At 44.3% G+C, this 14,274-nt stretch overlaps 2 long non-coding RNA genes across 2 annotated transcripts; one reads left to right on the top strand and one right to left on the bottom strand.

Moving 5' to 3' along the window:
• Positions 1–3,434: 3,434 nt before the first annotated feature.
• Positions 3,435–5,526, bottom strand: LOC138658199 (uncharacterized). The gene is made up of 3 exons (XR_011317389.1): positions 4,968–5,526; positions 3,867–3,925; positions 3,435–3,755 (listed from the first exon to the last, which is right to left on the bottom strand). It is a non-coding gene; the product is annotated as an uncharacterized lncRNA (long non-coding RNA).
• A 154-nt stretch (positions 5,527–5,680) lies between these two features.
• On the top strand, positions 5,681–7,266 carry LOC138658200 (uncharacterized). Its single transcript, XR_011317390.1, has 3 exons — positions 5,681–5,733; positions 6,776–6,834; positions 6,946–7,266. It is a non-coding gene; the product is annotated as an uncharacterized lncRNA (long non-coding RNA).
• The last annotated feature ends 7,008 nt before the right edge of the window (positions 7,267–14,274 follow it).

Consider the following 14,274-nt stretch of genomic DNA (forward strand, 5'->3'; position numbering starts at 1 on the left):
GCACTCGTTTAGTAGTTGTTGAAAACAACACTGCATTCGGCCTACAAGTTGGGTCTGGGGTGTAGAGACGGTGTCTTCCACTCCAAGGTGTTCCCCAGGTTTCCTCTCCATTGCTTCGATCTTCTGGCTCTCGTTTAGTAGTTGTTGAAAACAACACTGCATTAGGCCTACTAGTTGGGTTGGGGCCTTCTATCTGTGTCTGCCGCTCCTTGCTGTTCTCCTACAGTGAACAAAGCTGTGCCGCCGGTTTACTACTGTTGCTAATTTTGAACTGCATTTAGAATACTTACTGATTTGGGCCTACTCTCTGTGTCAGCCTCTCATTCCAGTTGTCCTCCACTGAACAAAACAATGCCCCCTGGTTAGTCCTGTTACCAATTTTGAACTGCATTTAGCCCACTTTATTCTTTGGGCCCATATCTGTTTCCCCCTCATCCTGCCCATTGCCCAGCCAGTGATAGATGAGTCTGCTGGTACATTGACCCATAATGCAACATTCCCCGTGCACGCTACACTGCAAGATTGTGACCCTGCTGAAAGTCAGGTCCCCCTTCCCGCATAACATACCACCTTACACAGGGACAAAGAGGAAGGTGCAGATGAAGGTGCAGGTTCCTTCATCAGGTGGGGGGAGGAATACTCGTTGGCGACGTCAATGGCACAGGGCCCCTCATAGTACACAAAAGTGTTGCTGCCGGTGGGAGGCGCCCCCACCGTGCAAACACACCGCTGTACTTTGAGGGGCCCTGTGCCAGTGCCAATGCCAACGAGTGGGCCCCCTCTGCTTGCTCAGGATCACAGCACTTGCAAAGTTGAAATACTTACCTCTCCCTGCTCCACTGCCGTGACGTGGTCCAGATTTACTGGGCCCACTAATTATTTGAACCAGCCCTACCCCCCACAACGTTAGCCAAATGACCCCCAATTTCAAATGCCTTACAATTATTATAAGCTAAATTAAGATTGACAAGCTTCAGTAACAAGAATGGATGTTTTTGCCATTAAAATGGGCTCTGTACATGTTTTCCTGGCCTCTACTCACTGCCGACTATGCTCCCCATTGACTTGCATTGGGTTTCATGTTTCGGTCGATCCCCGACTTTCCGCGATAATCGGCCGATTCCACTCGACTCGACTTTTGAGATAGTCGGGTTTCGCAAAACCCGACTCGACTCTAAAAAGGTCAAGGTCGCTCAACCCTAGTCTTGAGTGGTCCTCTTACAATCAAAACCAAATAAATTCAAACTGTTCAATATTACTGATAACAACTGGAGATACAATGGCACACAAAGCATTATGGTTATTATCATTCTTGGTGTGATATGATTAGTGGTGTCAACACTCTTGCGAGAGAGAATTCTTGAGCATTGCAGTATAAGCCAAACAGATATAACACAGGGCAATTCATATGAACTACTTACCGTATTTAATTTTTTGTTCTTCAACGTTTTGTTACCTCACATCAATCTCTCATCAGGTTACAATTTCTCATAAAGGCAATCTGTCCATTTATCATATATCCCTGTTTTTGTAAGTTTCAATATCTCTGCCATCATTTCTTGGAACTCAACATTCTTTCCTAGTCATGTCCAGTAGGTATTCTCTCATGGAACAATTACAACCTTCAGGTCTCTATAGAGGTAATCAGTTGTGTACATAAAACATTTTATCACTATTTACATGAAAACCCATATAAAATAGTAACACCATCTCCAACACACATGAACATAATCACCCCAGACCACTATTTGACGTTGTTAACTTAAGGTACCTTCACACTAAACGACGCTGCAGCGATCCAGACAATGATCCGGATCGCTGCAGCGTCGCTGTTTGGTCGCTGGAGAGCTGTCACACAGACAGCTCTCCAGCGACCAACGATGCCGGTAACCAGGGTAAACATCGGGTTACTAAGCGCAGGGCCGCGCTTCGTAACCCGATGTTTACCCTGGTTACCATCCTAAAAGTAAAAAAAACAAACGCTTCATACTTACCTTCCGCTGTCTGTCCCCGGCGCTGTGCTTCTCTGTACTGGCTGTGAGCACAGCGGCCGGAAAGCAGAGCGGTGACGTCACCGCTCTGCATTCCGGCCGCTGTGCTCACAGTGAGTGCAGGAAAGCACAGCGCCGGAGGACAGACAGCGGAAGGTAAATATGAAGTGTTTGTTTTTTTTACTTTTAGGATGGTAACCAGGGTAAACATCGGGTTACTAAGCGCGGCCCTGCGCTTAGTAACCCGATGTTTACTCTGGTTACCAGCGAAGACATCGCTGAATCGGGGTCACAAACGCCGATTCAGCGATGTCAGCGGGAAAGCCAGCGACCAAATAAAGTTCTGGCCTTCTAGCCCCGACCAACGACATCTCAGCAGGATCCTGATCGCTGCTGCGTGTCAAACTGAACGATATCGCTAGCCAGGACGCTGCAACGTCACGGATCGCTAGCGATATCGTTTAGTGTGAAGGTACCTTTACATTTGCAGACTCTTAGGGGCCATGCTTAGCAAAGAAACTTTACTGCTCTGTTCCAAAGTATTGTCACTGTTTACCCAGCGATCTTTCACCATCACATCTCCCAACTTCTGGTTCACCATAATCATACATCCTGCCTTTGAGTTTCTCCCATTGCAAAAGATTGGGAGAGACTTCCTCCACCATGTAACCAAAGTTTTGGCCTGTAACTGCTAACACTCAGGTCTAGCACAGGATAACTAACCAAAGGACATGAAGTATATAGACTCAGAAGAATATATTATATAAAATAGTATGTTTATTGGTGCAACGTAAGCAACACTAAAATATTCAAAAAACACAACATCCAGATATATATACAAGAAAAGACAGAAATATTTGAGTATAGAGAATGAGTGCAATAAAAACAGTGTTGCACCATGGATATAGGAAGGCAGGGGGGGGGGGATTGATATAATGGGGGGTCATAAGACCTATTAACATGAGAAGAACGCTGCCACAGGACTAAAATAGAATGCTCAGTGCTCAATCTATCCCCTCACAGCTATATGGAGTGTGAACATTAAATCAAGTAAAAGGAAAATATCCTATAGTTCAACACAACCACGGTAAACAAGGAGTAAACTAAACCCATATCCCCATCTTACCCTTTTCCTTATCCATAGTCCACAACACACGCCCCTACGCGCGTTTCGCCCACAGCTTCGTCGGGGGGCCCACAGTAGTACATATGTCTCCCTTAGCCTGCTTTTTATAGTGCGCGGCTATGCCAATAAAGTGGCGCATGTCTATGACAAATCTGGATGCTGCAGAGCGCATCATCACCAGCGACAATATGGCGGTGCGGGCCACCGGGAAAACCGGTGACGTCATTGACCCGCACACGTCACAAAAAGGCGCCCGGACGATGCCGCAGTTAATGTAGAATAAATTACTTGGCACTCAAGAGAAATTCTTTGCAAGGTAAAACGTGAATAGTTCATTTATTAGGTGCATCCAGTTCCATATAAATTGAACGTTTTCGGTCTAATCAAAAGACCTTCATCAGAAAAGGTTATAAAGTACTGTAATACATGTGTGGAAAAACACAAAAGAAAACATTTTTTAGAAAATGATGCACAGAGAAATATATAGTAAAAAACAGATATGGTACACATTGCTCAATGGAGAAATGATAACTAAACAGACATCACATGTTACACGAAGAGCAGACAACAGCGGCGGTCTAAATGGATCCGACCTGGTGCTCCGTGAGTGGTGAGCTTCGTGGTGGAGATGCTAAAGGCTGTAAATGTGTAGGAAGGATAATGCAAGAGAAAAGAGGGCAGGGAGACACATCACGTCCAACTGAAAAACCGAGCAAGTGGATAGCGAATAGGCCATCCCTAAAGGATACAGGAAGTGCGGTAACCTCTATGACTAGTGGTTGACGGACTAAGGTGCACAGTGAGATGCCTGAAATATAAAACATGAACATGTAAATAATACATAATTGTCATTGTGCAGGAATAGTGCAACATGTATGGGCACACAACCCCGTAGGGAGAAGAGAGCAAAAGAATGAGTAGAGGGCAAGAGAACGGACCCTGCAGTGTGACCACCTACAACCTGCAAGAATGAATAGAGAAATAGCCCAGAGTAGTAAAAGCATATACTTGAAAATTATATTATAGCTACCTGGATGATTAGGGCAATCTGATAGGGCCCATAAGGTGCCAGCATCAGAGCAGGCCTGGGGGAGGGAGGGCGCCTAGGAGGAACAAGGAGAGATAGAGGAACACCTAGCCAAAAGTTGTCTATACCAAGGTAAACCCCTATAGAGTACTAGTCACCATTACCTGTAAGGCAGAGGGTATATAAGGCGAGCGCTGTGGGGGGCGAGCAAATCGCAGGAGCAGACGCGCTGTTGAAAAGAAAATATAATGAGTGACTAAGTCTCTAGGCCGAGGCGGAGTGCCGAGAGAGGGCGAGCGTCACTGTATAATGGGGCAGAGAGTACCTGTAAAGCCGGAGGACCCCGGCGCCGTGTAGCGAAGGCTGTGAGACTCCCAGGGCTGGTGTCTGGCGGCGGCACTTCCGGGTTTATGTGCGCGCCGCCAGGCAATCACCTGACCCGTAGCGTCATAGCAGACACGTGACCGGGTCGGCGGCGCGTGCGCAGAGAGACAAGGACGGAAGGGAGCTGAAGGGCGCTTGCGCCAAGAGAATGAGTGCCAGAGGCTAAAAAAGAAAGCCAGAGGGGGCCCTATACAGCGAGGGGAGAGAGGGGGGGAGGGCGAAACTACAAGGGAGAACAAACGCAGGGAAATTAGAGAGGGCAAGGGAGGCTGGACGAGGAGAACTCAAACAGGGTATATGCAAAATAAAGAGGTAAATGACCTAATACAGAGAAAGGAGGGAAGGTCTAGAACAGACCTCAAAGGTGGTCACACGCAGGTGATATAGAGACCAGACTAATACTCTATATCTAGAATGGCATTGAGTGTGGATACTGTACCATATGGGGTGGGGCCAGTGCTCGGTGCGCAGGACGTGACTAGCGGTTCTGTGAAAAGAGGTAAAACAGAAAATTAAAAACATGACATAAACAAATGCGATCAACACATTCCCTGGTTGTGCTCACTTTACATAGACTACAAAACCAGGAATTACAAAAAAGCTGAAATATCGTAATCTCTATTTAATCCCTTTGGTTCTAAGGTCTGGAGCGTATAAATCCAATAAGCTTCCCTTCTTTGAAGCATTCTGGTACGGTTTTGTCCTCTTCTAGGGATATCCACCTGTTCTAAAACCTGAAACCGGAGTTGGGCAATACCGTGATTTTTTATGGCAAAATGGTGTGGGAGGGGAAGATGTGTCTTGTTGCATCGGATGGTGGATTTGTGTTGGGCCACTCTTTCCCTTACTGCTTGCGTGGTCTCGCCTACATAGGCTAGGCCGCATGGGCATTTGATGAGATATACCACGAATGTGGACTCGCAGGTATAGAAACCTTTTATGGGAATGGCCTTACCAGTTTGTGGGTGAAACACAGAGGAGCCCTTTTGTACATTACTACACTGTAGACAATTGAGGCAGTGTAGTAATGTACAAAAGGGCTCCTCTGTGTTTAGAACAGGTTTTGTAGTCTATGTAAAGTGAGCACAACCAGGGAATGTGTTGATCGCATTTGTTTATGTCATGTTTTTAATTTTCTGTTTTACCTCTTTTCACAGAACCGCTAGTCACGTCCTGCGCACCGAGCACTGGCCCCACCCCATATGGTACAGTATCCACACTCAATGCCATTCTAGATATAGAGTATTAGTCTGGTCTCTATATCACCTGCGTGTGACCACCTTTGAGGTCTGTTCTAGACCTTCCCTCCTTTCTCTGTATTAGGTCATTTACCTCTTTATTTTGCATATACCCTGTTTGAGTTCTCCTCGTCCAGCCTCCCTTGCCCTCTCTAATTTCCCTGCGTTTGTTCTCCCTTGTAGTTTCGCCCTCCCCCCCTCTCTCCCCTCGCTGTATAGGGCCCCCTCTGGCTTTCTTTTTTAGCCTCCGGCACTCATTCTCTTGGCGCAAGCGCCCTTCAGCTCCCTTCCGTCCTTGTCTCTCTGCGCACGCGCCGCCGACCCGGTCACGTGTCTGCTATGACGCTACGGGTCAGGTGATTGCCTGGCGGCGCGCACATAAACCCGGAAGTGCCGCCGCCAGACACCAGCCCTGGGAGTCTCACAGCCTTCGCTACACGGCGCCGGGGTCCTCCTGCTTTACAGGTACTCTCTGCCCCATTATACAGTGACGCTCGCCCTCTCTCGGCACTCCGCCTCGGCCTAGAGACTTAGTCACTCATTATATTTTCTTATCAACAGCGCGTCTGCTCCTGCGATTTGCTCGCCCCCCACAGCGCTCGCCTTATATACCCTCTGCCTGACAGGTAATGGTGACTAGTACTCTATAGGGGTTTACCTTGGTATAGACAACTTTTGGCTAGGTGTTCCTCTATCTCTCCTTGTTCCTCCTAGGCGCCCTCCCTCCCCCAGGCCTGCTCTGATGCTGGCACCTTATGGGCCCTATCAGATTGCCCTAATCATCCAGGTAGCTATAATATAATTTTCAAGTATATGCTTTTACTACTCTGGGCTATTTCTCTATTCATTCTTGCAGGTTGTAGGTGGTCACACTGCAGGGTCCGTTCTCTTGCCCTCTACTCATTCTTTTGCTCTCTTCTCCCTACGGGGTTGTGTGCCCATACATGTTGCACTATTCCTGCACAATGACAATTATGTATTATTTACATGTTCATGTTTTATATTTCAGGCATCTCACTGTGCACCTTAGTCCGTCAACCACTAGTCATAGAGGTTACCGCACTTCCTGTATCCTTTAGGGATGGCCTATTCGCTATCCACTTGCTCGGTTTTTCAGTTGGACGTGATGTGTCTCCCTGCCCTCTTTTCTCTTGCATTATCCTTCCTACACATTTACAGCCTTTAGCATCTCCACCACGAAGCTCACCACTCACGGAGCACCAGGTCGGATCCATTTAGACCGCCGCTGTTGTCTGCTCTTCGTGTAACATGTGATGTCTGTTTAGTTATCATTTCTCCATTGAGCAATGTGTACCATATCTGTTTTTTACTATATATTTCTCTGTGCATCATTTTCTAAAAAATGTTTTCTTTTGTGTTTTTCCACACATGTATTACAGTACTTTATAACCTTTTCTGATGAAGGTCTTTTGATTAGACCGAAAACGTTCAATTTATATGGAACTGGATGCACCTAATAAATGAACTATTCACGTTTTACCTTGCAAAGAATTTCTCTTGAGTGCCAAGTAATTTATTCTACATGACTGACGGGTTGGATACCTAACTTGTGCACCTCCTACAAACCTTGAGTGCCGTGGTTTCTATCATTAGATGCCGCAGTTAATGTCCGCGTCACAGACATGCGCACTGGCACTCCGCCAGATTCCTATGCGCGCACAGATGGAGCTTCCTTATGCAAGGTGAGGGCGGCCCATAAATATATAGCGCCCGAAAATTACAACGTAACACAGACAACCACAATACGATCACACGGATGCAACAAAGAAAAACAAATATGATACAATTACTACCCCATTATTAATAAAGTGACAATATATAACCCTAGCAGCCCTATAATATAGATACATTATAATGATGAAAATCATCTAGAAAGTGTGAACACACAGATGCTAATATAAACATTGTTACTGTAATAGTACATAAATATGAAGAACAATGAAGTTAAAGTGACAATGTGCAGAGAACATATATAGAAGGCATCCCAGATCCAGAAGTCTTTTTCCAATTGGTGACATATAAGGGTCCATATCCAGGCCGAACTTTAATCAAGATGTAATGATGGAACAAATCCTAAAAAACATTATAGCACTAAAGAATACAAAATGAAATAAAAAGATAACAAAAAAAGGAAAGAAAAAGAAGAGACAAATATATTAAAATAAATAAAAAACACCAGCGACCCTACGTCCAGAGATGACACAAACTACTACAAGAAAGATGCAAAACTAAGTTGCTCATTAAGTCCATGAGGGACCATAGTATCGAGATTAACTATCCAGCGGCACTCCTTTTGCATCAGCACCTTCAAAGCATCCCCCCCTCTAATCCCCATGTGTACACAATCAATTCCCCAGACTCTCAACTCTTTAGAATTACACTTATGTTTGAGTTTAAAGTGTCTGGGGATTGTCTTTAAAAACTCCACGTAGTCCACATCACGAGCGGCCTCAATGTCACGCACGTGTTCACGGGTTCTGACCCGTAACTCACGTGACGTGAGCCCGATATATATCAGATTACAACTACACATGGCATAATATATGACATGTGTAGATGTACATGTGATGTTAACTCTTATGTCAAAAGTCTTGAGGCCACTCGATGATGTGAAGGACGTGGATCTAATGTGATTTTTGCAAGCTAAACATTTTCCACAGGGGAAGAAACCTTTTCTAATACCCCCACCACCAAATAGTGTGGTGGGTTTGGCGACATAGTGGCTTGACACCAAGACATCTTTAAAGTTTCTCCCTCTACGTGCTGTCATCAGGGGTGTTGAGGGAAGTCTTTTAAAACTGGATCGGTTAACAAGACCGACCAGTGTTTTTTAAGGATAGTTCTCATCAGGTCCCATTGTTGGTTGTACGTGGATATAAACCTTACTTGTGTATCCTTTCCTTTATTCCTACTAATATCACCCCCTAGTGTACTCAGGAGATCAGTTCTCCTAGTATTTTTGGCTCTCACATAGCCCTTCTTAATGCTCCTGTTACTATACCCACGATCTCTAAATCTCTGCCCAAGGTCCCTGGCCTGTCCCTTGAATAACTCATCAGAAGTACAGATTCTGTGAGCCCGCAGAAACTGTCCTGTTGGGATAGCGGCAATCGTGGAATACTGATGTGCAGAGGATGCGTGTAGTAGAGCATTGACAGAAGTTTTTTTACGATACATATCAGTATGTATCGATCCGTCATCCTGTACCCTTAATTCAACGTCAAGAAAGGAAACTATCTTTCGATCATAGACGTAGGTGAGCTTGATGTTGGATTCATTGCGGTTCAGACCCACCATAAATGCTTCTAAGTCAATGGCAGAACCCTGCCACAAAAACAAAATATCATCAATAAAACGAAACCATCCAAGGACTTGGGGAGCAGCCTGTGCACCATCCAACAGCAAACCCCTCTCCCAAAATCCGAGAAAGAGGTTTGCGTAGGAGGGCGCACATGCCGCTCCCATGGCGGTCCCACGTTTCTGTAAAAAGAATCGGTCCTTGAATGTAAAGAAATTATGGGTGAGAATGAACCGCAACAGATCCAACACCAACTCCCTCACATCAGCATCCAGATTGCTCGCCTCCAAGAAAAACTGCGATGCTCGCAGTCCGTCCTCATGATTAATACTCGTATATAGGGACTCAACGTCCGCTACTACAAGAAATGTGTCTGGATCGAGGGACAGGCCATCAAGACGTCTCAGGACGTCCGTAGTGTCCCTGACATAGGAGGGCAGCGTTTCTACCTGAGGGTGCAAAAAATGTTCAATAAATTTACAAATAGGATCACACAGCCCTCCAATGCCAGAGACAATCGGACGCCCTGGAGGATTAACAGGATCTTTATGGACCTTGGGCAAGAGATAGAACGTGGGCACAACAGGGCACTTGACCAAAAGACCATTAAGGACTTTTTTGGAGATGATACCTCTCTCATGTGCTATCTCCAAAATACAAGTAAGTTCCTCCTGAAAAGGGACTAGAGGGTTCCTTGTTAATTGAATATATGTCTGTTTGTCTCTCAGCTGTCTGAAGGCCTCCTTCTCATATCTCTCCACTGGCCAGATAACCACATTCCCCCCCTTGTCTGCCGATTTGATGACTACGTCATCCAATTGTTTTAGATTTTCCAATGCCCTACGCTGTAAGGGGGTTAAATTGTCTCTGTTCCCATTATTATAAATCGTCCCAAACTCTTCTGTTACTAATCTAGTAAAAATGTCAACCTGAGGACATAAAGACAAGGGGGGGAATGTGGTAGATCTGGACAAAATAGGTGGCGGAGATATACCTGCAGTATCCGGATTTGACTCTCGTTCCAAGTCCTCCAATGCCTCAATTGCTTCCTGTTCAGTTACATGTCCGTCACCCTGAATTGGTCTAGCATGCAGTTTTCGTAATACCAGTTTTCGAGAGAATAGGTGGAGGTCCTTCAGTGCTTGAAAAAAATTAAAATTATTAGTAGGGACAAATGATAAACCAAGACCCAGAAGATCCTTCTGGGTCTGAGACAGCACATGAGAGGACAGGTTAATCACCTCCAGCGAGTTATTTTTCGTCCTTTTATCCAAAGGAGGTGAGGAGGGTATCTTCCGTTTCTGATTTCCATTTCCTCCTCCTCTTGAGCGATTTTCTCTAAAGAAATCCCTCCTTTCCCATGTTGTCTTAGGAATTTCAGGGCCCTGAGTTCTATCTTCAGCCGAGGACATAGAGGAGACAGATGTAGAGCGTGCCCTTGAAAATGATCTCTGACTCATTCCCCTCCTTTTCCACTTGTAGTCCTGGTCATTCTGGAAATCCAGTTGGTCACGTAAATATTTCTTAGATTTACCATCCACAATGTCCTTTTCCCATTTAAGTTGTTCCACGTCAATTTCCCCTTTCAGTTTTATAACTTTTTCAGGGGTTAGATGTTCATTGATATCATCTTGTAATTTTTTCAATTCTCCATCAATCTCTAAAAGGGTCAGTTCATTAGATCTTATCAACAGCTCCAAAAATATTTTAGAGCAATTTGAAGAGGCCCCTTCCCAGGCTTTAATGAACTCTTCATTAGAAATGGGAAAGGAGGGGAACACTTGGATCCTGAGGCCCCGTGGGATGAGACCACAACCAACATATTTTTCTAAAAACGCCTTATTCCACCATAGGCGGGTGCGCTTTTTAAGCAACTCCTTGTATTTCTTAATAAGTTCAGTGTCATCTCTGGATTTCGGATCACATGGGGCACCCGATCCCCCCTCAAATACTCTGTTTAATTGTATCCGCCACGCCTTTTCACGTTCGCGGAAATCCATCTGGTCTGAGATGGACACTGTGAAAACACAGACAACAATCAGAAACAAAACCTCAGATACAGATACCATTACAGTACAATACAGTCCCGTCTGGACACCACAGGACTGATAGGGTAAATACCCTGAGATACTTCCTCAAATCTAACTAACCAAAGGACATGAAGTATATAGACTCAGAAGAATATATTATATAAAATAGTATGTTTATTGGTGCAACGTAAGCAACACTAAAATATTCAAAAAACACAACATCCAGATATATATACAAGAAAAGACAGAAATATTTGAGTATAGAGAATGAGTGCAATAAAAACAGTGTTGCACCATGGATATAGGAAGGCAGGGGGGGGGATTGATATAATGGGGGGTCATAAGACCTATTAACATGAGAAGAACGCTGCCACAGGACTAAAATAGAATGCTCAGTGCTCAATCTATCCCCTCACAGCTATATGGAGTGTGAACATTAAATCAAGTAAAAGGAAAATATCCTATAGTTCAACACAACCACGGTAAACAAGGAGTAAACTAAACCCATATCCCCATCTTACCCTTTTCCTTATCCATAGTCCACAACACACGCCCCTACGCGCGTTTCGCCCACAGCTTCGTCGGGGGGCCCGCAGTAGTACATATGTCTCCCTTAGCCTGCTTTTTATAGTGCGCGGCTATGCCAATAAAGTGGCGCATGTCTATGACAAATCTGGATGCTGCAGAGCGCATCATCACCAGCGACAATATGGCGGTGCGGGCCACCGGGAAAACCGGTGACGTCATTGACCCACACACGTCACAAAAAGGCGCCCGGACGATGCCGCAGTTAATGTCCGCGTCACAGACATGCGCACTGGCACTCCGCCAGATTCCTATGCGCGCACAGATGGAGCTTCCTTATGCAAGGTGAGGGCGGCCCATAAATATATAGCGCCCGAAAATTACAACGTAACACAGACAACCACAATACGATCACACGGATGCAACAAAGAAAAACAAATATGATACAATTACTACCCCATTATTAATAAAGTGACAATATATAACCCTAGCAGCCCTATAATATAGATACATTATAATGATGAAAATCATCTAGAAAGTGTGAACACACAGATGCTAATATAAACATTGTTACTGTAATAGTACATAAATATGAAGAACAATGAAGTTAAAGTGACAATGTGCAGAGAACATATATAGAAGGCATCCCAGATCCAGAAGTCTTTTTCCAATTGGTGACATATAAGGGTCCATATCCAGGCCGAACTTTAATCAAGATGTAATGATGGAACAAATCCTAAAAAACATTATAGCACTAAAGAATACAAAATGAAAAAAGGAGTGCCGCTGGATAGTTAATCTCGATACTATGGTCCCTCATGGACTTAATGAGCAACTTAGTTTTGCATCTTTCTTGTAGTAGTTTGTGTCATCTCTGGACGTAGGGTCGCTGGTGTTTTTTATTTATTTTAATATATTTGTCTCTTCTTTTTCTTTCCTTTTTTTGTTATCTTTTTATTTCATTTTGTATTCTTTAGTGCTATAATGTTTTTTAGGATTTGTTCCATCATTACATCTTGATTAAAGTTCGGCCTGGATATGGACCCTTATATGTCACCAATTGGAAAAAGACTTCTGGATCTGGGATGCCTTCTATATATGTTCTCTGCACATTGTCACTTTAACTTCATTGTTCTTCATATTTATGTACTATTACAGTAACAATGTTTATATTAGCATCTGTGTGTTCACACTTTCTAGATGATTTTCATCATTATAATGTATCTATATTATAGGGCTGCTAGGGTTATATATTGTCACTTTATTAATAATGGGGTAGTAATTGTATCATATTTGTTTTTCTTTGTTGCATCCGTGTGATCGTATTGTGGTTGTCTGTGTTACGTTGTAATTTTCGGGCGCTATATATTTATGGGCCGCCCTCACCTTGCATAAGGAAGCTCCATCTGTGCGCGCATAGGAATCTGGCGGAGTGCCAGTGCGCATGTCTGTGACGCGGACATTAACTGCGGCATCGTCCGGGCGCCTTTTTGTGACGTGTGCGGGTCAATGACGTCACCGGTTTTCCCGGTGGCCCGCACCGCCATATTGTCGCTGGTGATGATGCGCTCTGCAGCATCCAGATTTGTCATAGACATGCGCCACTTTATTGGCATAGCCGCGCACTATAAAAAGCAGGCTAAGGGAGACATATGTACTACTGCGGGCCCCCCGACGAAGCTGTGGGCGAAACGCGCGTAGGGGCGTGTGTTGTGGACTATGGATAAGGAAAAGGGTAAGATGGGGATATGGGTTTAGTTTACTCCTTGTTTACCGTGGTTGTGTTGAACTATAGGATATTTTCCTTTTACTTGATTTAATGTTCACACTCCATATAGCTGTGAGGGGATAGATTGAGCACTGAGCATTCTATTTTAGTCCTGTGGCAGCGTTCTTCTCATGTTAATAGGTCTTATGACCCCCCATTATATCAATCCCCCCCCCTGCCTTCCTATATCCATGGTGCAACACTGTTTTTATTGCACTCATTCTATATACTCAAATATTTCTGTCTTTTCTTGTATATATATCTGGATGTTGTGTTTTTTGAATATTTTAGTGTTGCTTACGTTGCACCAATAAACATACTATTTTATATAATATATTCTTCTGAGTCTATATACTTCATGTCCTTTGGTTAGTTAGATTTGAGGAAGTATCTCAGGGTATTTACCCTATCAGTCCTGTGGTGTCCAGACAGGACTGTATTGTACTGTAATGGTATCTGTATCTGAGGTTTTGTTTCTGATTGTTGTCTGTGTTTTCACAGTGTCCATCTCAGACCAGATGGATTTCCGCGAACGTGAAAAGGCGTGGCGGATACAATTAAACAGAGTATTTGAGGGGGGATCGGGTGCCCCATGTGATCCGAAATCCAGAGATGACACTGAACTTATTAAGAAATACAAGGAGTTGCTTAAAAAGCGCACCCGCCTATGGTGGAATAAGGCGTTTTTAGAAAAATATGTTGGTTGTGGTCTCATCCCACGGGGCCTCAGGATCCAAGTGTTCCCCTCCTTTCCCATTTCTAATGAAGAGTTCATTAAAGCCTGGGAAGGGGCCTCTTCAAATTGCTCTAAAATATTTTTGGAGCTGTTGATAAGATCTAATGAACTGACCCTTTTAGAGATTGAT

This window comes from Ranitomeya imitator, chromosome 1, assembly GCF_032444005.1.
Source record: "Ranitomeya imitator isolate aRanImi1 chromosome 1, aRanImi1.pri, whole genome shotgun sequence".
Taxonomy (NCBI): Eukaryota; Metazoa; Chordata; class Amphibia; order Anura; family Dendrobatidae; genus Ranitomeya; species Ranitomeya imitator.